This window comes from Papaver somniferum, chromosome 1 (assembly GCF_003573695.1).
Source record: "Papaver somniferum cultivar HN1 chromosome 1, ASM357369v1, whole genome shotgun sequence".
NCBI classification, from domain to species: Eukaryota; Viridiplantae; Streptophyta; class Magnoliopsida; order Ranunculales; family Papaveraceae; genus Papaver; species Papaver somniferum.
The window spans coordinates 206,119,644-206,145,605 of NC_039358.1; the positions used below are offsets into that span (position 1 = coordinate 206,119,644).

The 25,962-nt window shown below is 41.0% G+C and overlaps 1 pseudogene; it reads left to right on the forward strand.

Annotated features, from left to right (window-relative positions):
• The first annotated feature begins 21,015 nt into the window (after positions 1–21,015).
• On the forward strand, positions 21,016–21,601 carry LOC113335860 (annotated as a pseudogene).
• The last annotated feature ends 4,361 nt before the right edge of the window (positions 21,602–25,962 follow it).

The following is a 25,962-nucleotide window of genomic DNA, read 5'->3' on the forward strand; positions in this document are numbered from 1 at the left end:
ATTTTGAGTGGATAGAAACTCATTGTATGTGTCTTTAGAAACTTGTGTTCTCTACTCAAATGCTTCGTTTTCCTCGTCAGGAAGAGGTTTATTAGGAGAAATGTTTACTTCATCTTCAATCTGACGTTGCATTTGTGGACACAAGAACTACGCGGGAGTCCGAATGCCCACAATCAATCGTTAACGTCTAAAGAGATTACGATGATGATACCCTGACGTGGATTTATTGGCTCAAAACCTTCGGGTTTATCATAGCCTCCTCCTACTTCCCCGTGCGTGGCAATCATGCATGGGATACAAGTATTAAAGGAAAACAAAACATATAAGCAAATACGTGCGGAGCTAAATGAATGTAAAGTGCTGAAATGTAAATAAGACCAAGGTTTACGTGGTTCAGCACTAAGGCCTACATCCACGGGGTTTGTTGTTCTACTATATTATTCCCGGTTACATGAATAGTTGAATGACTTTGGGTTTACATATTTCTCTCCACTATGGGATTAACTTACCCTTACTATCCTCTCTCTCTCTCTCTCTCTCTCTCTCTCTCTCTCTCTCTTTCTCTCCTGATGTTTTTTCCCCCTCTCCTCTTTGTGGAGATTGGGTATTTATAAGGTTGGAACGTGGGACCCATCTCTGAAGACCGTTGGAACCTTATCTTCTCGTATCCTTGCGTCCATCACGCGGAGGTCTGCGTTTCCCCCTCGATCCCGCGGAGGCATCTTCGCTCGTTCCACAGGTTGGTCGACACGTGCACTGCTCAGAGTGTTTAATGCGGGTAGTTGAGGGGTCTGCTCGTGTCAGACAAGTGTCTTCTGCCCCTGTCAGTCCGTGTCAGCTAACTTCCTCTCCACCGTTGATCTTGGCCCCTCTTCTGGGGATGAGATAAAGCAACTCCTAGGGGTTTATTTTGTGCTTCGTGACGCATCATGTTTTGATGTTTTGGCTTGCATGCTTTCCACGTACCTTTCTGTATGCACGTGTCCGATAGTGAGATATATGTGTACACAATTTGCCCCTTTTCTTCGGGCTTAAATGGCTAATGGGTGCCTTGAAGAAAAAATATCGTCGCACATTCTTCTCACTCCTAATAACTTCTCCTAGATACTTGGGCACGTCTTTTATTCGTGCATTAACTGCTTATGTAACGGGCACGTTTTCCTATTTCTCCCTTAATTTCCTCTTTTTCTTTCGGGTATTTTAAGGATAGAGAGGAAATTTAATTTCATTCTTCCTAACCACTCTCTCAGTTCATTCTTCCTTTAAATTTCCTGCCTGCCTTCATTGAACCTGTGACCTTAAATTCTTTGTCAGTCTTCATTGCACCTGTGATCTTAAATTCTGTCAGTCTTTATTGCACCTGTGATCTTAAATTCTCCCTTCGTTGCACCTGTGATCTTCAATTCTCCCTTCATTGCACCTGTGATCTTCCCCTGTTCGTTTCTTGTACTTGCCGTTTTTGCCGGTGATTTTTTCTTTTCTTTATTTCACTGTTTTATGCCGTGTTGATTTGTGAATTTTCTGCTACTGTTGTTCCTTGTTTGTGATGAAGAACTTTTTCTGATGCTTGCATACTAGTTTTCCCCTGTTCTTCATCTTAAATTGAGGAAGCCATTACTTCGAGGGTGAAATATTGAGCATGTATCCTAATTTTAGGGTTGCTATGTTATCGTTGTTGTATTGCTATGGATGTGTTTTTTGATTTTTGGTTATCGTGTGTAACTTGTTCTTGATTTTATTCTTTCCGCAGCCATGTCTGACCGTCCGCGGCCTACTTATGAGACTCCTGATTCTAGGTTGTCGAGATCTCCTCAGCGTCGAGAGTCTCAAGATGATGTTCGTCGGAGTCGAGTTTTTTCTGGAGCGAAAGCTTCGTCCTCTCGGGAAGAGATTCCTTCGATAATTCCGTCTGGTTCACGAAGAGTTTTTAATCACTCAATGGTGCGTCCTCGTGAAGATACTAGGAGTACGCAGGCTCCGCCCCGCGCTGTTGCTTTTGACGTTCCTCCTTTACGTTCGTTAGTGCCCGAGCATCATCTACGGTCTTCTCCAACTTTTAAAGGGAAGAATACAAAGGGCATAGCTCCTAGGGGTGAATCTTCAAAGAATCCCCCTGTGAAGAGAAAAGCGTCTGAAGCGTTTGTTAGTTCGTCCGGCCCCGCCGAGGAGGAAGAGGCTGCTCCCTTGATACGCAGTGTCTCTGTTAGCAGGAAAAAAGTAACCTTCAAGCATATCGATCTTGAAATATTCAAGGAAAAGCATGAGCTTCAAGCCTTCGGTGTTCGTTTCTATGCCCCCGAGGATGATATTACGTATGAGCTTATCTCCAAGTACGAATTCGATGAATTTCATTTGTTAACGACGGTTGGGGCCTTCGAGGCTGGTCTGATGCTGCCTTTGTACAAATCGGGTGATTCCTTTTACTACGACGTGCTCGCTAGTCGTGAGGGTTCTTCCACCAATACTCATAGCCGTTCCTTATCCCAACTATCGGGAAATTATCTTCGCGCCCTGAAGGAATGCTATCTGCGGAGTAAGGGGGAGACGTCGATGACTTGCTACGTCCCCAATCCCTTGGAGAAGGAATGGTACACTCCTGAGAATTTCAATAACTCCTTCGGTGATTACGTCAATAGTAGGAATCGCAAGCCGTGGAGTGTCAGCCTTCGGAATCTCCCTGCTCCTCGAGGCGAGATTCGTCTGTTAAATGAGGTCAGCGATGCCAAGCTGAAGTATGTTCCTGGCACGGAGGCGTCTAGTCGTCGGAAACTCTTCCCCGCACGAGAAAGGATCAAGCGCGATCATGACTATGAGTGGCACGCCACTGTTATTGAGATAGTTGGTCCGTGGGATTACGGTTGGATTCCTGGTCCCCGTGGATGGCGGCCCACCGAGAATAGTAAGCCGCGCGAATCTCCTCCTGTTCGCTATGGAGATTTCTGCCCCTGGCGTCTGAACTTTGCGGGCATGAATTTTCCTTATGCCCTGGATGTCGTAGAGGGAGACGAGGAGGATGGTTCCGGTGCAATACCCCCACCGAAGAATATTTCAGCTGCTCAGGTACGCAGATTCTAGCTGCGCTTCGTTTTTATAACTTCCATCCGACGGGAAGAATAATTCCTTTTGTGGTGTCGGTTTCAGGTATTGAAGAAGAAAAAGATTAGGCCGAAGCAGTCTTCTACTACGGTGATGGGCGAGGTCGAGGCCCAAGAAGAAGTTACCATTCCAGTGAATGAAGAGTTTGCTGAGGACGAGATTACAGATGGGGAGGAACGTACTGGTACCTCCCCTATCAATGTCGAAGAAGAGGTCTTCGCAGGTCACGCTGGTGATGAAGGAAGGAACAAAGATGTGGTGGCGGATGATGTAGTCATCGGGGATGTTTCCGTCCCTGCTGGCGATGTCGCGGATACCCTTCCCACTTCTCAAGAATTTTCTTTCGATCGGATGTATTCCACGGGGGAGTTCTTTGACGAAGCCCTCGATTTTCCCGAGGACTTCTCTTTGCTTTCCCCTAATGATAATTGGGATGTTCTTGGTGGTGATGGTAATGGGGATGCTACTGTAGGAGGTGTTGGTGCGGAGGAGCCTGCTGTGCATGTAGGCGCGGAGGAGCATGCCAACATTCATGTTGAGGGGGTCGAGTCAGAGAAAGGAAAATCTGTTGTTGACGCGCCCACCGATAGTCTTCCCCAGTCGCCGATGTCTGAGGGTGAGGACGCCATCATGAGTTGGTTTAAGGAGAAGAATCTTCTGTTTGTTTCTCATCCCGCTCCTATGGTTGTTGGGGAAAAGGAATCAACCGCGTATACCCGTCGCATGATGGAGATGTCTTCGAAGGCGCAGGTGTCTGAAGCCTGGGGAAAAAGGTTGACTGTTCCCGAAGCTACCCTCGTACCGGAGCCTCCTACTTCTGTTGCCGATATGATGGCTATTGCCGACGGGTATCAATATGGCTTCCCGCAGCAGTGTGTGCTGGAGGTAAATTTTCGTACATGCTTGTTCGTGAGAATCGGACGCTTCGGTTGAATAATGTTTTGTCATCTTGATGTGTAGATGATGAGGAGCGAGCATTGCAACCACGTGCTGTATCAATTCTTTAAAGCGAAATCTCTGAAGCTCGAGGCTAAGCTTCGTCACCGGGAAAAGGAATTATCTGCGGCTGAGGTGGAGATAGAAGAGCTGAAGAAAAGTCTTAAGGAGAAAGAAAAGCTGGGTGAAGCAGAGGCTGATCTTCGTTCAGAACTTATTGCAGTGCGCGCTGAGTTAGAGCAAACTCGTAGCCAAGTTTCCACTATCACAGGTTTGGTTCTTTTCCCTCGCCGTATGTCGTCATTCTTTTATCTCTTAGTTGTTCTGTCTGAGTCTCCCCACCCTATGTCCAGTGGGTGGCATCCCCGAGCTGATATGGCTTCGAAACGAAAGAGCTCGGCAAAAATCTCTTATTAGATATTTGGTTGAGAAGATTAAGAGTGAGGCTAAGAAATGGGATGCTCGGGCTGAGGTATGGCGCGCGCGGCATGTTCAGATGGTCGACATGCAAAATCTGTACAACCATGATCGGGCTTTATTTAATGGCACACTGCTGTGGACCAGTGATAATCTGCGGGAAGCCCGTGAGCGTACTTCCTTGTTGGAATCTAGGATTCAGCTATTGGAAAAAGAATTACAGACGGCGCAATCCATGTCTCTTTCGGGGGTCCAAGATAATATGCTCAGTCTTGCCAGGGAACGAGATGATGCTCGTGCTGAAGTCTACGCTCTCAGCAATGCTCTTTCCGCGTCTCGTGCCGATGTAGCTCGTCTTGCTGAGTCTGAGAGGAATCTTGAAGTGTGCATGTACAGACTCAGCAAAGGGGTCTCAGAGATAAATAAAGAGGTCGACCACCTTCGTCATATGGACTCGATGAAGCAGGTAGAATTAGATGCCTGTCAATTTACTCTCACCAACCTTCAAGTAGACTATAAGAAATTATCCGCGGAATATGATCATCTTGATGAAGCGCGAGATGCGGTTGTTAATGAGTATGAAGAGGCTTCGGCTTGTGTCGAAGGTATAATCCCAATTCATCGAGTGTGATCTTGTTTTTTTTCTACGCTAACTCCGTGGTGTTGTCTTTTTCAGAGCTCGAGGGACGCCTTCGCGTCACAAATGAAGAACTTGAAAAGGCTCAATCTTCATTAGCACAGCAAGAGGAACAAACCAATCACTTCAAGAATTTAGCAGCCACCCGCGAGGAGGCCGTTGGTGCTGCTTCCAGAGAAGTGAATCGGCTATCTTCGTTATTATCCCAAGCCCAACAGCGGACAGCAGTTATTAAACATAAGGCTCGTTGTCAATTGGATGAGGAGACGAACAAGATGCTGGAGAGGATAGAACTTGGCCTAAGGAATGAACATGGTCTCGTGAAGAACTATCCTCGTCGTCCCGTTCCTGCTGCATTGCCCAGCTCCTCGGGCCCCTCTTCTGGTGGGAGCGTCCCATCAAGTCTGCGGAATAATCCTGACGACGGGACCGCCAACTAGGTAGAGATCGCAGCGTTCTGTAGGGTCCGCGGCATAATTATATTTTTTTGTAACCATGTAACAAGGATGTTTTTTGATTGTGTATCCTTGGATTTGTCCGTTCACTTCTTGTAATCACCCTTTATGAAATGAATCCTCTTCTTGATATACCTACAATGTTGTTTTTAAGTGTTTGTATTTTAAGTTTGTGAAAAATCAAAACAAAAGTTGTTAAGTGTTTTTGAGTGCGATACTGAAGGAAGGTACCTTCGTGATCGTCTTGAGACCTGTCACCCCGCTGGCAAATCCTGGGCCAGAGGATTCCCAGACGGTGGGGGCCGGGGCAACGTTCTAGGATATAGAGTGTAAAATATGTACGCACCCATTCCGTCGACCCGTTGCCTTAAGATTGGTTGGGTATCTCTTTCTGCTGGGTGCCTTCCCCCCGGTCCTACACTTATGGACACTGATGGGGGAGCCCTGAGAGATTGTAGATTAACTACTTTCCCCAATATTGTAGGTAGATTCCACTGACTTGATAATTTGAAAGCTTGTTTGATTGATAAGTTGAGGTCTGCAATTCCTCTTCCAGAGATAGAAACATGTGGGGCGGTTAGGCTCCTTTCTTCTTCTGGTACACTCCCAGGAGATTCAAATCTGCGTTGCTTCTATGGGAAGTATGGTTTGAGCCATTTAGCATTCCAAGGATGCCGGAGGACCTCACCTTTTAGGTTACGAAGGTAGTAGGAACCATTACCCGCAATGTCGTGGATCATAAACGGTCCTCCCCATGTAGGTGCTAACTTTCCCCATTTCTTTTCTTGCTGATATCGTGGGATTGTTCTCAACACATACTGTCCCTCTACAAAATTTCGTAGCTTTACCTTTTTGTTGTACTCCCTTGCTAGTCTTCGTTGATAATTTTCCATCTTTTGCAATGCTACTTCCCTTCTTCCTTCCAAGTCGTCCAACCTTTCTAACATCATATCTGTTGTGAGGTTTTTCTCCCAGGCTTCGGTCTTCGTGGTTGGCATGAGGATTTCCGTAGGTATGACTGCTTCAGCTCCATAAGTAAGAAGAAACGGGGATTCCCCGGTAGCGGACCTTCGTGTTGTCATGTATGCCCATAAGACATTGTGCAGTTGTTCGCACCATCTTCCCTTATGCTCGTCTAATTGTTTTTTGAGTATAAGGGCGAGGGTCTTGTTGGTAGCTTCCGCTTGTCCGTTTCTTTGAGGGTATAAGGGGGTGGACTTGTTTTTTCTTATTTTGAAGGTGTCGAAGAGCATGTCTATATTTTTTCCATGTAATTGCTTGCCGTTATCAGATACAATTTCAGCAGGTATACCAAATCTGCAAATGATGTTCTGGAATATGAAAGTGAAGACATCCGCGTCTCTGATCCTGGCCAAGGCCTTAGCCTCCACCCATTTACTGAAGTAGTCCGTGGCTACTATCAAAAATCGTCTCTTCCTTGATCCTTCGATGAAAGGCCCGACGATGTCTACTCCCCATTTTGCAAATGGCCACGGGCTATCGACAGAATTTAACATTGTTGCCGGCGCGTGGATTTTTCTCGCGAAGCGCTGACATTCTTCGCATCGTCGGGACATCCTCGCAGCATCTTGTATCATGGTCGGCCAGTAATATCCTTGCGTTTTTTCCTTGTCAGCTAGTGATCTCATACCGCTATGATTCCCTGCGTCACCATAATGGATATCATTTAGAATTCGATGCCCTTCTTTCCGGGACAAGCAGCGTAGTAATGGTCCGAGGAAGGATTTTTTATACAGGACCCCCTCCCGAAGATCGTATCTTCCCACTTTGGAGAGCATCTTCCTAGCTTGCTTCCGATCCGCCGGTAGGCTTCCTTTGTCGAGGAAGGCATGTATTGTCACCCTCCAGTCATCTTCGTTGCTGAAATCTTCGTCTTGATTTGCTTTTGACAAGATGTCTTCTTCATCACAGTCGTTATGGATGTCTTCTCCTACCTGGTCTTCGATATATTCTTCCATCGTATCTTGATTGGTAGCGAAGGAGAATTGAGATGCAATCGAAGGCTCGTATACCCTTGCTATTTTGATACCTTCGGCATTTTTATCCCTCAGCATGGATGATATGTATGCTAGGGCATCCGCGTGCCTGAGGTCCCTTCTACATAAGTGCCGGAACTTAATGTTCGGGATTTGTGATGCCAGTGTTTGGACCAATGCCATGTAAGCTGAAAGGGTGTCATCGTACACATTATATTCGAGCCCAATTTGCCGTATGACCAGCTGCGAATCACTTGTCAGCCTTACATCGGTTACCCCCATCTCTATTATTATACGTAGGGCATGTACGACCGCTTCGTATTCAACAATGTTATTGGTATGCTCTTTGAATTCCAATCTAAGTGCCTGTATGATCCTTTCTCCAGTTGGGGTGATAATGACAATACCTATTCCTGCTCCTTCCTTATTTTTAGATCCGTCGACGAAGACTTTCCATTGTCTATGACTCGCAGGTTCGAGGATATCCATTGGATCCTTGATTGCTTCCTCGGCTTCCGGTATTCCCTTAATCTCTTCGTCGTTGTCTAGAGGGAGGTCTGCTAAGAAATCTGCCAGAACTTGGGACTTCTGAGAATGTTGAATTTCATGAATGATGTTGAATTGGTCCAGATGGGTGTTCTATTTGGCTATTCGGCCCACTTTTCCCGTGCTTTTTAGGACTGCTTCCAATGGTGCTTTGCATGGTACCCTGACGAAGTGAGTTAGGAAGTAGGTTCTCAGTTTTTGGGTAGCCCATACCAGTGCGAGGATGAGTTGTTCAATCTTAGTATAATTTCTTTCCGCGGAATTGAGTGTCTTGCTGACGTAATAGATAGGCTGTTCTATCTTTGTATTGGTTTTGACTAATACCGCGCTGACTGCGTCCTCCGTCGCTGCTATGTACAGTGCCAAAACTTCATCAGGGTCTGGCTTCTGCAGGATGGGGATTGAAGCCAGATGTTCTTTGATCCTTTGGAATGCTTCCTCGCATTCGGCGGTCCATTCGAACTTGCTCCCTTTTTTAAGAATATTGAAGAAATGTTTGCACTTGTCCGAAGACCGTGCAATAAATCTGCCCAACGCTGCTATGGACCCATTGAGCTTCTGCACTTCCTTCAGATTCTTTGGTGACGACATCTCTACTATGGCTTGAATCGTAGCTGGGTCTACCTCGATGCCCCTTTTCGTCACCAGATAACCGAGGAACTTCCCCGAGGTGACACCGAAAGTACATTTCTCCGGATTTACCTTCATGTGATGCTGTCTCATTGCATTGAAGATATTCCTCAGGTCCTGGTGGTGATTTTTACGCAGCTTGCTTTTGGCGAGCATGTCGTCCACGTAGACTTCTAGGGTTCCTCCGATCCATGGTTTGAAGATAGCATCGACCATCCTTTGGTATGTTGCCCCTGCGTTTCGGAGCCCGAAAGGCATTCTGGTATAGCAATAAAGGCCATGTGGTGTATAGAATGCTGTGTGTGGCTGATCTTCTTCTGCCAGGGCTACTTGGTTGTAACCAGAGTATCCGTCCATAAATGACAGCTCCTCGTATCCTTCAACTGCTTCAACCAGTTGATCTATGCTCGGCAGGGGATAACTGTCCTTTGGACATGCCTTGTTGAGATTAGTAAAGTCGATGCATATTCTAACCCCTCCATTTTTCTTAGGAACAATGACCATGTTGGATATCCAAGTAGGGTACTTGACTTCCTTGATAAATCCTGCATCTAGTAGATTCCGAAGTTCCGTTTCTACCGCCTCATGATATTCTGGAGCCACTTTTCGTATTTTCTGCCTGAACGGGGGCGTGCCCTGTTTGATGCGTAGTTCATGTTGGATTACTTTTGGGTCAATCCCCGGCATATCTCCTAACTTCCAGGCGAACACATCCGCATATTCCTTAAGTAATTTGGTTAAGGACTGTTCTCTCCCTTCGCCCATGATGGTCCCAATTTTGACCATCTTCGGGTCTTCTTCCGTTCCTATGTTGATTTCCTTTGTAGGTTCCACTGGTGTGAACATAGGCTTTGGGTTTCCGAGGACTGGGGCGCTCTTTAATTGCTATTTGGCGTGTTTCTGCTCCTTGTTGATTGTTGAGGTACTTGTTTCCGAGCCTCGGACATTACCCTCTTTCGTCAAGCCTTTTCCTGTAGTTTCCTTAAGGAATAGGTCTACGGCTTTCTCTTTCGTGGTTTCTTGATTTCTTACTCTTCGGATTTTTCGCTGTTCTTCTTGTTCATTGTTGATATGATCCTGAGTGGCCTGGCATTCTCGTGTAGCGATTCGATCTCCCTTGATATCCATGATTCCCTCAGGTGTTGGAAATCTGAGGTACTGGTGGTATGTTGCCGCAACTCCTTTGAGCTTGTGTACCCATTGTCGTCCAATAATGGCATTGTAGGGGGAAGGGGTATCCACCACACTGAATCGGGTATCCAGCTTCATGGGCCCTGCGTTAACCTGTAACACAATGTCTCCCAAGGGCTTCGTGGCCGCTCCATTGAATCCGTAGATGGTGTGATAAGAGGTCATCAATTGTTCATCATGGAGCTTCATCCTCTTGAATGCATCATAGAATAGGACATTCACAGAGCTTCCCCCGTCTATGAGGATCTTTTTGAGGTTACATCCAGCTATTGGTAATGTTAGGACCAAGGGATCGTTATGGTCTTCCATATCTTCTTCGATATCCTCGTCATCGAAGATGACAGGAAATTCCATCCATTTTTCATGCTCGTCCACTGTTATCCCATCGACCTTATATAACTCGCAGCGATCTTCGAATTGCTTCCGTAACCTTTTTCCAATCTGTGCTGTGAGTGAGGGTCCTGTGGCTTCGGAACACGAGATGGAGTTGATTGTTCGGTTTTCTTCCGGAAGTTGGACTGGTTTGGTTCGTTTGGATCTGTCCTCGGTGACCTCCTTTCGTATGTAATGTTTGAGCTCTCCCGCATCAATTAATTTTTGGATCATTATTTTAAGGTTCTTGCATTTTTCGGTCTGGTGTCCGTTGAAACAGTGATACTCACAGTAATCTTTAGACTTCTCGGATCTCGGGGGTTGCTTTCCCTGAGACCATGTCCATTCTAAGTTTTCCCTCCCTTTGATCTCTCGTAGGATACGAGCATAGCTAGCGTTGAGTTTCGTGTAAACTTGATCTTCGAATTTTCGGTCGCCTGTTCTTCGTTCATCCCTCCGTTCCTTTCTATCTTCGTGAGGTCTCTCATCTGAGCAACCCCTTTTGGCCCCATTGGTTTGTTCTGCTGAATTGGTGCGATGAGACCTCTGCGGATATGCCCTCGGGTTTTCCCGTTGAATTTCTTCAAGTCGAGCGTGCTTCTCGATAATTATTCGGAGATCGCCTTCTGTCTTGGGCACGTTCCCGTGAATTTCAACAAATAGGGGACTCATTCGGTCTAAGCCCCATTTATAGCAATTGATGCTTACCACTGGGTCCACGCTTCCTATGGCTTGGCAGATCCTATGCCATCTGTTCGTGTATTCCCTCGTGGTTTCCTTGTAGCCGATTGCTAATGAAAAGAGCTTATCCATCCCGGTGTTTACAGTCTTGTTGTACATGTATGTTCTTAAGAATTTCTCCGCAAGTTGGTCGTATGAGTGTATGGAGTTTGGTGGCAGATTATCAAACCATGATAACGCCGATCCCTTCAAGATTGACGGGAAGTATCTACAGAGTACGGCGTCGTTCTGTCCCCATCTAGCTAAGACACGGTTGTAGTACCGAACATGTGCAGCAGGGTCGCTGGACCCATCATAGCATTCGAACGTCGGGACAGGGAATTTCAGGGGAATAGGGGTGTTGGCCAAGCGATGCGTTAGGGGCGTGGAGTTAGCTTCTCTCATGACCTCTTCTAACCTTCCCCCACCTTGTTTATTTTTCAATTGCCTGATCTCTTCCAACATCTCATCCCGCAGTTCCTCCATTGCGCGTTGGTGCTCTAAATTCTTCAGCTCATTTCCGTCTGACTCTCCATCGTCATAATCCGGGTCGGATACGCTACGTCTCCTTGTCGCGTCCTCATTAGTCGCTAGGACGACTCTACAGTCTTGGTTTGGCTCTGGTGCTTTGGAGCTTGCTTGATCAAGTTGTTGGCTGGTCTTTGTGCTTAGAGCAATCCGCTCCTTTAAATCTTGATTTTCTCTGGCCAACAGAGCTACAGCTTCTGCGTAAACCTGTTGGTTCCTCCTCAGTTCCTCGAGCTCAGCCATTAGTTGGTGTGATTGGTTGGACCCCTGATTGGGAGTCCCCGCGCGTGCCGCTACAGCCGTGGCGCCGCCCTCCTCCATGGTCTGCACTAAAGGTGGCAGGGGTTCAGCTTCTGTTGCTGGTGTTTCCAAATTGGAGTGAGCGCCCCTCTGCGGTGCCAGAGCCGCCGGTATGGTTTGATTCTGGTTATTTGTTAGCGGCATTCCAAAGGTTAGCAGATGCGCGGGTTGGAATGTTCTGGATTCATCCACCCTTTCCCTTGGTTGGTTAAGTTGACTCATGGCGAAGGTATTGCTAGCCTCCGCAGCCTTCGGGACTACCACAGCTTCCCCGTATTTTATCGTTGCTGCTCTGAGAGCCGCCACTGCAACAGAATTAGCGTTCATGGGTGAAGTGATTTCTGCGGTATCCTGCCTTCGATTGGTCATTTTAGTTTTATCTCCTTTCTGTTTGCTTCGGGTGATGATCGGGGTTGTCCGGGGTGTTTCTTTTGACAAAGCTTTGGACTTTCCTGCTTCCTGCGTCTTCTCCATCACGTGCCCTTTTGTTGATGACGAAATTTCGCGTAAACTTGCCTTCTCTACTCACAACACGTTCTCTGTATAAATTATTTCAAACAGAAACGGGAATATCCGCGTGAAGCGGGTTAGTTGGCGAAATACAACTTTTCAAGAGGGAATTAATACCCGCAGACTATAAAATATGGGACATGCGATCCTTTGTATATATAAAAAAAAACTATAGTAAATCCGACGGATATAAAATATGGGTTAAAGTTTTATTAAAGGCGATCCTTAGTATAAAAAAGACTACGAAAATTGTAAATCCGACGGATTAGGACAATAACCCTTGCTTGGAACAATAACTCTTATCGAAGGCAAAAGGTGGGTTTTTGAACATGATACAGTTGACGAATGATCTATACGGTCCGAGCTGATAAAATCGGAGCAATCACAGGACAAGATAAATCTTTTACCGGGACGAAGTCCCTGTTTCTAGCGCCAAATTATGGACACAAGAACTACGCGGGAGTCCGAATGCCCACAATCAATCGTTAACGTCTAAAGAGATTACGATGATGATACCCTGACGTGGATTCATTGGCTCAAAACCTTCGGGTTTATCATAGCCTCCTCCTACTTCCCCGTGCGTGGCAATCATGCATGGGATACAAGTATGAAAGGAAAACAAAACATATAAGCAAATACGTGCGGAGCTAAATGAATGTAAAGTGCTGAAATGTAAATAAGACCAAGGTTTACGTGGTTCAGCACTAAGGCCTACATCCACGGGGTTTGTTGTTGTACTATATTATTCCCGGTTACATGAATAGTTGAATGACTTTGGGTTTACATATTTCTCTCCACTATGGGATTAACTTACCCTTACTATCCTCTCTCTCTCTCTCTCTCCTTCTCTCCTGATGTTTTTTTCCCCCTCTCCTCTTTGTGGAGATTGGGTATTTATAAGGTTGGAACGTGGGACCCATCTCTGAAGACCGTTGGAACCTTATCTTCTCGTGTCCTTGCGTCCATCACGCGGAGGTCTGTGTTTCCCCCTCGATCCCGTGGAGGCATCTTCGCTCGTTCCACAGGTTGGTCGACACGTGCACTGCTCAGAGTGTTTAATGCGGGTAGTTGAGGGGTCTGCTCGTGTCAGACAAGTGTCTTCTGCCCCTGTCAGTCCGTGTCAGTTAACTTCCTCTCCACCGTTGATCTTGGCCCCTCTTCTGGGGATGAGATAAAGCAACTCCTAGGGGTTTATTTGGTGCTTCGTGACGCATCATGTTTTGATATTTTGGCTTGCATGCTTTCCACGTACCTTTCTGTATGCACGTGTCCGATAGTGAGATATATGTGTACACAGCATTATAGCCATATCAATTTGAACTTCAGGGTAAGAGCTGGTGGCTAAGCTTGCCTGAAATCTGACTGACCAGGTATAAGTAGGTTGATTTTTCTTCTCAATTTTCCCGGAAGATAAAGTAGTCTTCCAGTTCCATCATCAACAACAATTTGGGATAACCAAACAGTATGTTGATTTACTTGTTATTCACAAGACAATCCAAAGAAAATTATGTTTTTATTAAAACATTCTTGGTGCAAAGATGGGTTTTCTCAGCCAGTAGTTAGAATTTCCAATGTATCCTGGCCGCTGGGTGACACACCAAACCCTCTTGTCGATAATACTTCAATTACGTATCATCTTGTTAGTAGTGATCAAAGTGTTTGAAAAAAAAACATTTTTGAAAAACCCGGTTTGAATACATCAGGCTATGAGATACCAAATTAAAATGCCAGGAAATTCTTCAGGCTATGCTTACAAAATTAAACAAAGAGATGTTGAACATTAACGATTTATCCTCCATTGAAAAACGTACATCTTTTTTGTAGTATTTTCTTACAGATATATATGATAGATGGAACATGGCGTACCGAGCAGGTGTGAGTTGATCGATCAAGAACATGATTTTGTAGTAATTGTACACTATGCCATACACCTGATGACTTATCTAGGCTCTCGGATGCTATAAGGGAGCTTGGGCGTGGAGAATCATCACATGTACGTACCCCTTCCTTTTCCACTAATTTATCTCCAGTAATATTGTGACCCGGCCTTCCCCTTTACTATTCCTAATTGAAAACCGCGACCAACATGCATCTCTTATAAATACCCTCGTTCTTCTTCCAAAAAAATCCATCGGACTTCTGAATTCTCCAGATCTCCATTCCAATCCATGGCATCACCACTTTCTTATTCATCTTCTTCTGTTATTGCTTTTGATGAAAGCCAACCATCAGGAACAAGATATAAATTCCAGAGACGAGTTCTTGATGAAGACCAACCATCAGGAGCAAGATATGAAATCAAATATTTATTTTTTCACAGACACGTTCAATAAAAATAAATATTTATTTTTATTTTGTGATGGTGATTAATTTTTTTTGGTAGAGGGAAAAAGAAAAATCAAGAGAATACGAGAGAGAGAAAACGAGCAGTATATTAACTTAATCGGCAGCTAGAACATCAGATACAAAAAGGGGTGGAGGAGTGTCCATAATCCTCCTGAACACTATGCTCATAGGAGCTCGAGTTTGTGAGCTACATCGTTAGCTCCTCTTTCGCGAAATTAAACACAATCAAACTGAAAAGATTATGCAAAGCTGTTGATCTCTTCCACCGGTTGATGGTGATTAATAAAATTTTGTATGGTTGAGCTATAAGACAAAAACTAGTATATCTAGCAAACTCGACGCATTGTTTTTATGTACACCAATTGTAGTTTCGATCCTTATTTAGTGTTTGGATTTCATCTAATTGTGTGCTAGATGCTTAAAACTATAATTATTATTGGTGAACTCTATTGTTTTTAAATTTTTCTTTTTAAGCATAATGCGAGCATAATTTATTTCAAGCAGAGTTTGGCTCATGATCTCGCAATGCTAAGCTAAATAACATTATTGTCCAGACTGGTGGCGGACTGCTGCTCTAACTTTCTGAGGAATACTTGTTTGTCTTTTTAATTTTTATCAATATGTTTTTTTATAGGAAAAAGGAATGGGATTTTTTAAAAACTGCCACACTTGCAAATCCCGATTCAAGAAATTGCCACCGTTTTTTTCAACATTTATAAAGTGCCACCTCTGTTATGTATTCCGTCAGGTCCCACCAAACGGGTCCACAATGGTTGAACAAGTCAAGAAAATGTGTCAACATTACTTATTTACCCTTGACAACCCTTAAAGGCTCAACAGTTAATAAAGAAGAAGAAGAAAATTAGATCTCATTCACCTTAAACTGAGCTATAGGTATTCACCTTAAACTGAGATGCGGCCATGTAAATAGAGGCGCAGAGAGATAGATCTAGAGAGGATTTGCCTAGACTAAGGAGGAGATGAAATTGAAGCACATAATTAGAGAAGAGAAGAGAGAAATCGACGGAAGAATGATTGTTGGAGATTGAGATTTAAGTAAAGATGAAGATTGTTGTCTGTTTCTGTCAACAGAGAAGATGGAGAAGAAATTAACGGTGGTAAATCACAGAGCAGATTCCCCAGCCAAAAGATTCTATCGTTCATCCCCCACCCTTTAGAATCTCCACCAAGATCTGGTAGATTAGATTAGAGAAGAACAGACAACAATCTGTGGTAGATCATTCTGTCGTTCATCCCCCACCCCTTAGAATCTCTACCAAGTTCGTCTCTGCCATCTTGATGAGGCTAGATTAGAGAAATTTCAAATTGTAAGGTCGTCTGTGGAGGCTAACGAAATCAATACATCATCTGGGTAAAAGTTTAATTCTTCATTTATGCTATTTGATTTACTGAAATTAGTATCCAACTTAACTTTTTTGATGGGCAGCAACATTTTGGTATGTAATCTAGACTGACCCATAAGCTGTTGTAGCAAACCTCATATTCCCAAATCATATAATTGAAATTTTCTTCCTTCTTATGACACAATTAGATGCATTTTGAAGCAATTGAAATTCCTTTCTATGGGATCATACAAAATTTATTATCCACCGAATTTTCGGATAATAATTTCCTTAGCAGTGTTCCTGCAACGTGTTTGTGTAAGTTTTTTTTTCTTTTCTTACCTCAGTTAAGTGATACATGGAAGTTTGAATCAGACAATTTAACTGCTTTGATTTTGTGTTTCCGTATTCCGTTTTCGTGTTACAGTCCTATGATAGAAGAACTTGAGATTAGTATATTCGAGCACGATCCTTCCTCAAACAGTGCTTTTGATTGATTGTTCACATGTTTTTAGGTACTTGGATGATCCAGGGGTTTTGCAGAAGTTGGCGTGGGCTACGGGTTTTGAACCAAATGTTGATACTGAGGATCAAATTTCCAACGAAAGTAATCCCGCAGCAAACATGAGTGGAAACAAACGAAAAAGAGGCACACAGAAAAGACCCTCAAAAAAACAAAGGATTAGAAGGCGAAGGAACTTGGATAATCCAGAGGTTTTGCAGAAGTTGGTGCGGGTTATGGTTTTAAACGGAAAAAAAATAAATGGCAGAGACGAACTTGATGTTGCTGCTGCTGGATGAGCACAACGCGGTCTATTTGTTCGATGAAATGACCCAAAGAAGACATGAACTGTAGTGAGATGTTTCAAGGGCGTAAATGTCTTTTCCTAAGCTGGACTACTGCCACCTATGCACTAAAGGATGTAAACTTTTGTTTGGAAAAAAACTAGATGGAAAAGGTCAAATGTATGGCACTAAATAAATTCTGAAAAAACGGTGGCACTTTCTTAAACATGAAATTGAAAGTGTGGCACTTTATTAAAATTCCCAAAAAAAAAATTATTAAAAGCTTGAAAGAATTAGGAGGTTAACGGAAAAGGTGGCATTACATTCAGCCATTCACCATCTACAGGAAATCTTCTACCATACTTTGGCAATTAATTATCTGCCATTCCATAACACAATATGTAAATACTTAAGTGGTCGCTGCTATGTTCTTGATTTACCCTGGAAGTAAAAATCTGAAACCATTTAAAATTAAGCCCACTTATTTTTATTAGACTAATAAAATTTATTAATTTTCTGCATGATAATTAAGAGCATACCAGTAATTTATTTCTTCTTAGTACAAGACATGGTAACTCCTGTGTATTTGATTGGGATGGACCTGATGGTAAATATTTGATTTTGTCATATGGGTGTGCCACTTGTTAAGATTTTAGTTGGCAGAGGGAAAAAGAAAAACAAAAGAACACGAGAGAACTAGCATTTAACTAGATCAGCAGCTGACGGCAGCTAAAACATCAGTAACACTGTAATACAGAAAGGGGGTTGAGAAGATGTTCATTCCTGTAAAGCATTGGAGTCGAGATTGTGAGCTGCATCGTTAGCTCCTCTCTTCACGAAGTTAAACACAACCGAGTTGAAATGATTTGCAAGGCTATTGATCTCTTCCATTGTCTGTATCAAATATTTGGTCAGAATGGTTCTTAAACTCGAAGTGCTATTGTATTTAGACAATGTTGAAAATAGCTCCCTAAAGGTGAAAGTTATTCAAGATTCTTGCTTGATTTTAGACTCTTCTTGTTATAAGCAGAGCAGTGTCTTAAACTTCTCTCAAAATAAGGTAACATTTAGTAGCCATGCTCGTGGCACGCTTTAAAATCTAGTTGTACCAAAAAAAAACACGAAAGATGTTGCACACTGTCTGTCGATGATATGACTCGAAAACTGTGTTTAGGGTTTAGCCAAAATTCATGTAAACCTCTGTTACTCTCGATTTTCGAATACCAAAACCAGCTGAATTTAAGGTATACGGTTAATAGCTAAAATCGTTAATGGATTACCAAATTTGAAAATCTAAAAAAGATTACCAGCTCTACTAAGGCTCATACCAGTCCATATAGGACGAAAAGATCCTGACGATCTTGATCATTGGATTGATGGACTGGTATCAGTTCCTAGTAGAGCTGGTATCAACCTTATAAATCATGTAATTTTTATGTACAAAATTGTCAATGGATTACCAAATTTTAAACACGAGTTTACACACGAATCGGGTACAACTTAACTTCATAAGTTGAAATCGGACTCCCACTCCAACCCAGTTTATATCATACCTGCTGCCCCTTTTGCTACTTTTGGAAACACCGGAGAAATCCATCCTACTTTTCGTTTATAAATTTCTTCGTTCTTTTTCTCATAAAGTCTATCTAAAATAAAACTTCTTCGTTCATGGCTGCACTATTCCTCACTTTCTGTATCCTTTCTTCTTCATTCCTCGCCATCTCCATCTTTTTATTCATCATCTTCTTCTGTGAATGGTCTTGAAGAAGATGGTAATTTAGTGTCAGGAGGAATAACTGAAATCAAATATTTTTTTATTTACGGATTTACTTACGGACAACACCTTCCAGAATTAGGTAAATATTCAGTTATCAGTATAATTTGAAACTCAAGAAAGGAGATAAAGGAACTCTGGTATTCAAAAAAGTCGTGAAAGCTCAGCATCAACTTGTTGCAGGGATGAAATGCTTTTTGAAGGTTTCTGCGATTCAGGATGGAAAACCTCAATTGTTTGATGCTGTTGTTTATGTGAACCTCGATCGGGAGAATTGTCTCGTTAGTTTTGATCCTTCGTTTGATTAAACTTAGAATTAGGGATTCGTAGGGTTTGGATTTCATGTAATCGGGTTATTAACATATAGTCCAGACTAGCGATGGAGGCTAGGCCAAATTTTTTCCTTTGTTCTCTGCTTTTTCTTTGCTTTCTTATACTCTTTTGTTCACAATATCCAAGGTCGTTTGCTATGTTCTTGACTTTTTTTTTTTTCTTTTTTTTTTTTGAAACCATTATGTTCTTGATTTTCCAAACACTAAAAAATCATCGTGCTCGTGGAATCAGAAACCATTATAGTTAAGCCCGCAGATTGTGGTTAACTAATTTTCATGCAACCTTGTGCATAATTTAGTTGTTGATGGTGATGAAAAAAAATTTGTGGAGGGAAAAAGAAAAACAGAAGAACACGATAGAGAGAGAACTAGCTAGATCGGCAGCTAGAACATCAGTAATACCGAAAGGGGCTGAGAACATGTCCATAATCCTCTTGAAAACACTATTGATTTCTTCCACCAGTTGATGGTGATTAATAAAATTCTGTATTGATAAGCAAAAACAAATCTTGATTTGGATGGCTCACCTATTAACTTCAGTTGTTTGAATTACACTGCATGGTATTTAGACAATGTTGAAAGGTATCTAAAATTCATACTGTGATTTAGACTCTCTGGTTTAGTTGTTTGCAGTGCGGATGCTCTCAAAAAAACAATAAATCTCAACTCACAGGCCGGTATATTCTCAGCTAAATTTTGAGATTTTATAGTTTACTTTCCACGCTTTAAAATCCAGTTGTACCAACAAAAACCTATGTTGCACGGACACTCGAAGAAAGATGTCGTAACTGTGTCGGACGCGCGAACAGACACGACATTTCCCGACACTCGATGGACACACCACATCACGTGTCGTGTAAAATTTGATATTGGACACTTTGCGGACACCAATTGGACACTTTCGGACACGTCATAAATGATTTATTTTGGTATGGAAAATCAAAATAAACTAAATGTGACGCTAATTTATTCTTGTGTCAGTCATATCCAAGCATTAATCATGAAAAACGTTACCATTTTTACATTATTATTAAAATTATATACTTCCTCTGTCATAAAATTTCTGTCCTATATTTTATTTTCGTCTGTCCTAAAATACTGGCCAGCTTCTGTTTATAGTCATATATTTTAGTCAAACTCTCAAATATACCTTTTAATTTTTTATATTATAAAATTATTTTTAAATATAAACAATCTAAAATCTTAAATGATATCTTCCTTAACAGGAAACAAATCTATTAAATTAATCGCATAAAGATTTTTATTTTTATCTTCTATTTAAACATTTCTATGAATAACTAAATTCGGTCCGCGAGTTATAACCCCAAAGGAGTCACTATCCATCCACAAAAAACCCGTCAAAACAAAATTTTGATGAAACCAAATTTGGTTTCATCATAAAATTTGATGAAACCTCATAGAATTTGACGAAACCAATTTTTGGTTTCATCATAAAATTTGATGAAACCAATTTTGAAATTTGGGGTTTTTTTATCAAATTTTTAAAATTTTGGAGTTTTTGTATAATTTAGTTTAAGATGGAGTTTTAATGAATCCCAACATTTGAGGGGGGTTTTTGTACCACAAGTTTGGTCACCTTGGGTTTTTATGACTAGTTTTGTAACTAAATTACCGATATTTTATTACATACTCCATAATGCATACACTCCTTTTAATTTTGGTAATAACATAGCATTTAATAGGGGTAATCTTGTATACTCCTCCGGTCTCCTTAATATCTTGACTTAGTCAAAGCGGACTAATAATTTAGGACGGAGAGAGTAATTAGTAATCAAATATTTTAAAATTAAGAGTAATTATTTTGTTGTGTAGATTGTAGTAATATTTGATTTTAATGATGTGAGTAATATACATAACTCACATCATTAACCCGTTTTTTTAAATTTGACGTGTCCCCGTAATCGTGTCGTGTCGTAACTGTGTCCCGTGTCCGTGTCCATGCAACATAGACAAAAACGAAAGATTCTGCACATTGTCTGATCCAATTCCTAGTGACATTACACGTTTAGACCCACCCACATTGGTGTATCCTTTCCCTTTTATTGCTCTTGAATGAAAACCATAAAAATCTCCGAAGATTGTGACTCTCTATAAATTCTCTCTCCCTTATATAAATTCCCTCTCCACTCACCCTCAAAAAATCCATCGAAAAATCAGTTTTCTCCAATTTTAATTTCAATCCATGGCGGCACCACATAATTCTTCATTCCTCACTATCTCCATCCTCTTGTTCGTCTGTTTCTTATCATATTCTTCTGTTAATGCTCTACCAGGAGGAATAACTGAAATCAAAGATGTGAAAACAAACAAAGAGGTACAAGATTTGGGTAAATTTTCAGTTGATGAGTACAATCTGAAATTCAAGAGGAAGTTTGACATTTCAAGAAGTTGTGAAAGGTCAGGAGCAAGTTGTTGAAGGGATGCAGTACTTTTTAAAGGTTTCTGCAATGGAAAATGGATCACCTAAATTTTTCGATGCCGTTGTTCTTGTAAAAGCTTGGGAGAAACCTGCAAATCGTCTTATCAGTTTTGATCCTTCTTCTTAATTAAACAAAGAATCTGGGATTGTTGATGATGGTTTTGATTTCATGTAATTCGGTGTGTTAAATTAAATGCTTGATACTATAATTATTAATAGAATTTGGTGAGATTTGTTTCTCTTTTATTATGTGATTTTAATTTCATTTGACGGGTGGATGTCTTGAGAAACTTGTATCCTCTACTCAAATTCCCAAGCTGTTAGTCCTCAAGGGAGTTGGGGAAGTTGGATGTAGTTGAGTTTTTCTCCGTTAGTCGTGGGGGGAGTTCAAATGAGTCTCTCAAAATTCCCGTTAGTCGTAGGAGAGTTTAGAAGAGTCTCCCAAACTCCCTAGAAAACCCCGTTAGTCGTGGGGGAGTTTGAAAAAACTCTTAAACTCCCTGTTAGTGGTAAAAACTAGAATGCTAGGGAGTTGGGTTTTTTTGGGGAGTTCCGGGGAGTTCTAGGGAGTTTATAGTGTATTTTTGCCTCACTCCAAATCTCTCAAAAGAGTAGAGATTTTGGGAGAGTCTCTCAAACCCCCTACACTCAAAACACCATATTCTCTCAAACTCCCTATACTATCTTACACTCCCTCAAAATCTCCAAGATCCAAAATACATTAAACTCCTCTCAACTCACTCGTGGACTAACCCCTGTCCATTTGCCTGGTGACACACAGTTTCATTATCAACTGACGTTAAAGGTATCATTTAATTTCTCAGTGGAAACTATGGTTGGACTTTCATAACAGATTTGGTGATAATGTACAAGATTTATGAGAAATGAACCTCCAAATTCTATACAAAAATCATTCCTCCAACATCGTATACAATAATGTTCCATTTTGCAATCTTTGAACATATAGAGAATGTATTCACAGCGAAAATAAGATAGAATATTCATTTAATATATTTTACATAAAAAGTAAATTACATAACCTTAAATCAGAAAAAGGCATCTTCGAAGACGATGTCAGATAGCCTTCTGTTCTCAAAGATTTCTGCAAACTTCATATCCCTGTCTTCACCGAGCTTAGCAAGAAAATCTGCAACTTTGTTGCCGTCTGGGGTATATACTGGCTGGACACAGAAGTATATTTCATACCACTAAGACGAAGTAGTTTAAGATCATCGATAATAGACGAAATGAGACGATGAATATCTTCGATGTTTACCTTATCCTCATGATGCAATAGCATCTCCAAATGCTCTATACTTCCTACATGCTCACCAGAACTCTCATATCTTAGGTAAGGATGCCAAATATTCATAACAACATTGTAGAAATAATCAGAGTCAGGGACAAACAAATAAAAATTTAAAACCTGGTAATCAAGAGCAAGTTTGGAAGCTAGTGCCACGACATTCAACGTGATATAAAGTTCAGAAACACTGTTATCCGATAAAGATCTCGAGCTAGCAACAATTGGAACCATATGGAAATTCCGTAAAATAGCCCCGTATCCTTCACATACGGAACCACAGACATGAATTTCTAAAGACATCGTCTCATGCTTTATACGGGACCTAATTTCGTTATCATTATTAAGATCCCATAGTTTTTTTTGATTCTTCAATCCAATTTTGTTTAAATGAGTCAGGTAGTTCAACTTCAGCATGAGTATCATTATTAAGATCCTCCATCTCCGCGGTGTATCCATGCACTGTTACTTCATTGTTATCCATGTCTAAAAACCGTATTCCAACTGCGCAAATATATATAGTGTATGAAAAATTGGAACATGAGAACCAGATATATATAGTGTATGATTATGAGAATCACAAAATTTAGAACACAAGAAACCAAAACCAATTAGTCTAGAATCAGGAAGGATTGTGCGATTCGGAAGTTTTCTTCGATTGGGAAACGAAAGTTAAATCCTGGGCCTTGGACAAACATACTATTGGACTTGAAGCCTTATTTGCCAACACCGCATACAACATTGCGAAAACCCAATCGGATATCCAGAAAAAGAGCCTTTTTTTCCCTTGAAAAAGAGCCTTCACAAAATAAGAAAAATCAATGTTCAACATTTCATCAGAATTTGGTCGCCATAACCAAACAGAACGCAATTGCAAGAAGGGGAAGTTGGGCTAAGACCCAACCCATGGATAACCCATAATATGGGCCCCTAGTTAAAAGAGTTTTAAAACCAGGCCCCGAATTAAAAATAAATTTTAATAGAGGTCAAAATGACCAGATTAACCTTCAGTATATAAGTATCTAACCTAGGTTTTTTCTCAAACAAACACATTAATTTTCGTTTCAAGAGAGAGAAACAGGATCTCACCTGAGAAAACTACCGGTCGAAAACCTTCAAAGAAGTGCAGAGAATTTCTTCTCTGGATCGAACCGAAAACCAAAATCAAATTCAGAATCATAAAAAATCAATCTATCATACTCAAAACAAACATCAGAAGAAGAAAATAAAGGTAGGTTTTCGATCAATATTATTCTTCTTCCTGTTTAATCTTTTCGATAGTCATTGATTCCTGTTGTTACTGATTAATTTGTGTTGATTCAAATTTTTTTACAGACTGGAGAAGAAGAACAAATGCAGATTCAGTTTCAAACTAGATCGGAGAAGAAGAACAACTGCAGATTCAGTTTCGAACTATTATTTATCTACGATGATGAAAGGAAGAAAGAGAAAACCTGAAGAAGATCCTACATTAACATGTATTAATCTTTCAATCGTCTGAAGTATATGTTAGTGTTCTTTCAATCGTTTGTGATGATATAATGTTAGTGTTCTTTTGTGATTTTTTCTTCTGAGTTTTGCTTGTGATGATGTCATGAAATAAATTTGATCTTATGATATCCTTGTAAATTTTCCTTGTGCAACTTATAGAAATAGTGAGTGTGTAACTAAATGTTACACATTTAAAATCTTACAGAAATAGAGCATGATTTGTATATTGATTGTGTAACTTATAGTTACACATTAAAAATCTTATAGAAATGAGCCTAGCTATGTAACTATATATAAGTTACACATTAAAAATCTCACCACTGACTTGCCAAGGGCCTGTGTAACTATAAGCTACACATTTAAAATCTCACCAATGACTTCACACTGGTTTGTATATTGATTGTGTAACTTATAGTTACACATATAAATGAGCATGCGTAACAACAAGCTACACATTCAAAATCTCACCATTGACTTTCCTTGCCTTGTGGTGTGATTAACTGATAGTTACACAACAAATACAGATTCATATGCATGTGTAACTTAAGGTTACACAAACACATTATAGCATGATGATTCAGTTGTGAGTACTTGGCAAATACACATTGTTTGTAACATGATTTTTATTGTACAATTAAAAAAGAGTGTATTTGATAAGTACACAACATACTGGTTCATGCTATTTTTTTGTGTCGTTCAACGCAGTTAAGGATTTGGTCAAGGAAATAAAACCGATATGCCTGACTGAGAGAGTCGAAAGGTACCTTAGGAGAGCAGCTTACAGTAAGCTCGTAATGATGTATTACGAGGAATATGATGCTGTTGATGCAAGTACAACAAAACAAATCTCTACAAACAAACATGGCGTCATGAAGCTTTTGAATTTCTTTTATAGAGATGGTGACATATCGTGTTCGTTCAAGTTTGGTGATGATAAGTATATACAGTCTATACGGGCAAAGTTGGCTCGTATACTTGCAATGCAAAGGATTTAAAGTAGAAAGGGTTAGAAATTGTTGAAGTACTTTTCTCTAAATAAATTGGATGACAATGTTCTATACAACAAGTATTTTACTGACATCAAAGATACAACACATCCAACAACAGTGACAAAGAAGAAGATTATAGAGGAGTTAAAAGAAGTTATGAGTAGAACATAAAAAACAAAACTTGATGACCAGCATGTAATTTGTTTGATAGGTTTGTACCTTTTTGCTGTGTGCTATTTTTCGGCGACGTAAATGCTAGTGGAGTCAATCTGCGATTTCTTGCTATTGTCGAGACTTTTGAGACCGTGCTCAAGGTGTCATGGCCAGATTTATTACACGAACACTTGTTTGACCAAATTCTGAATAATGCTTGTTTATCAAACGTGAAAGCTTGTGTGCAATACCTACTAGTAAGGATAATATTATTATTTTATTGTTGTTCAAGTAGTTTTACTGCTATGTTGTAGATATTTTTGTTTGATCAACTAATTAAATTTGGTTGATTATTTTATATGTTGCAGATCTTGTTTGTTGAGCACACACCAGTAGGCTTAATCACAAAAGTTATGAACCACGAACAACAGATCCCGAGGGTTGGAAGGTGGGACGCTCAAGTGATATCAGATTTCATAGCTGGTACAAACATGACAGAGTTTTCGGTAAGCGTTCTATATTACTTTGTTTATATTTTGTATAATTATTGTTCATAAATGCATCTGGTAGTCACAAAAAAAATCAAATTTGTCATGTGTGTCTATAAGTTACACATGAAAATGAGCTTGTGTAACTTATATTTACACATGCAAAATATCAGAACTGAACT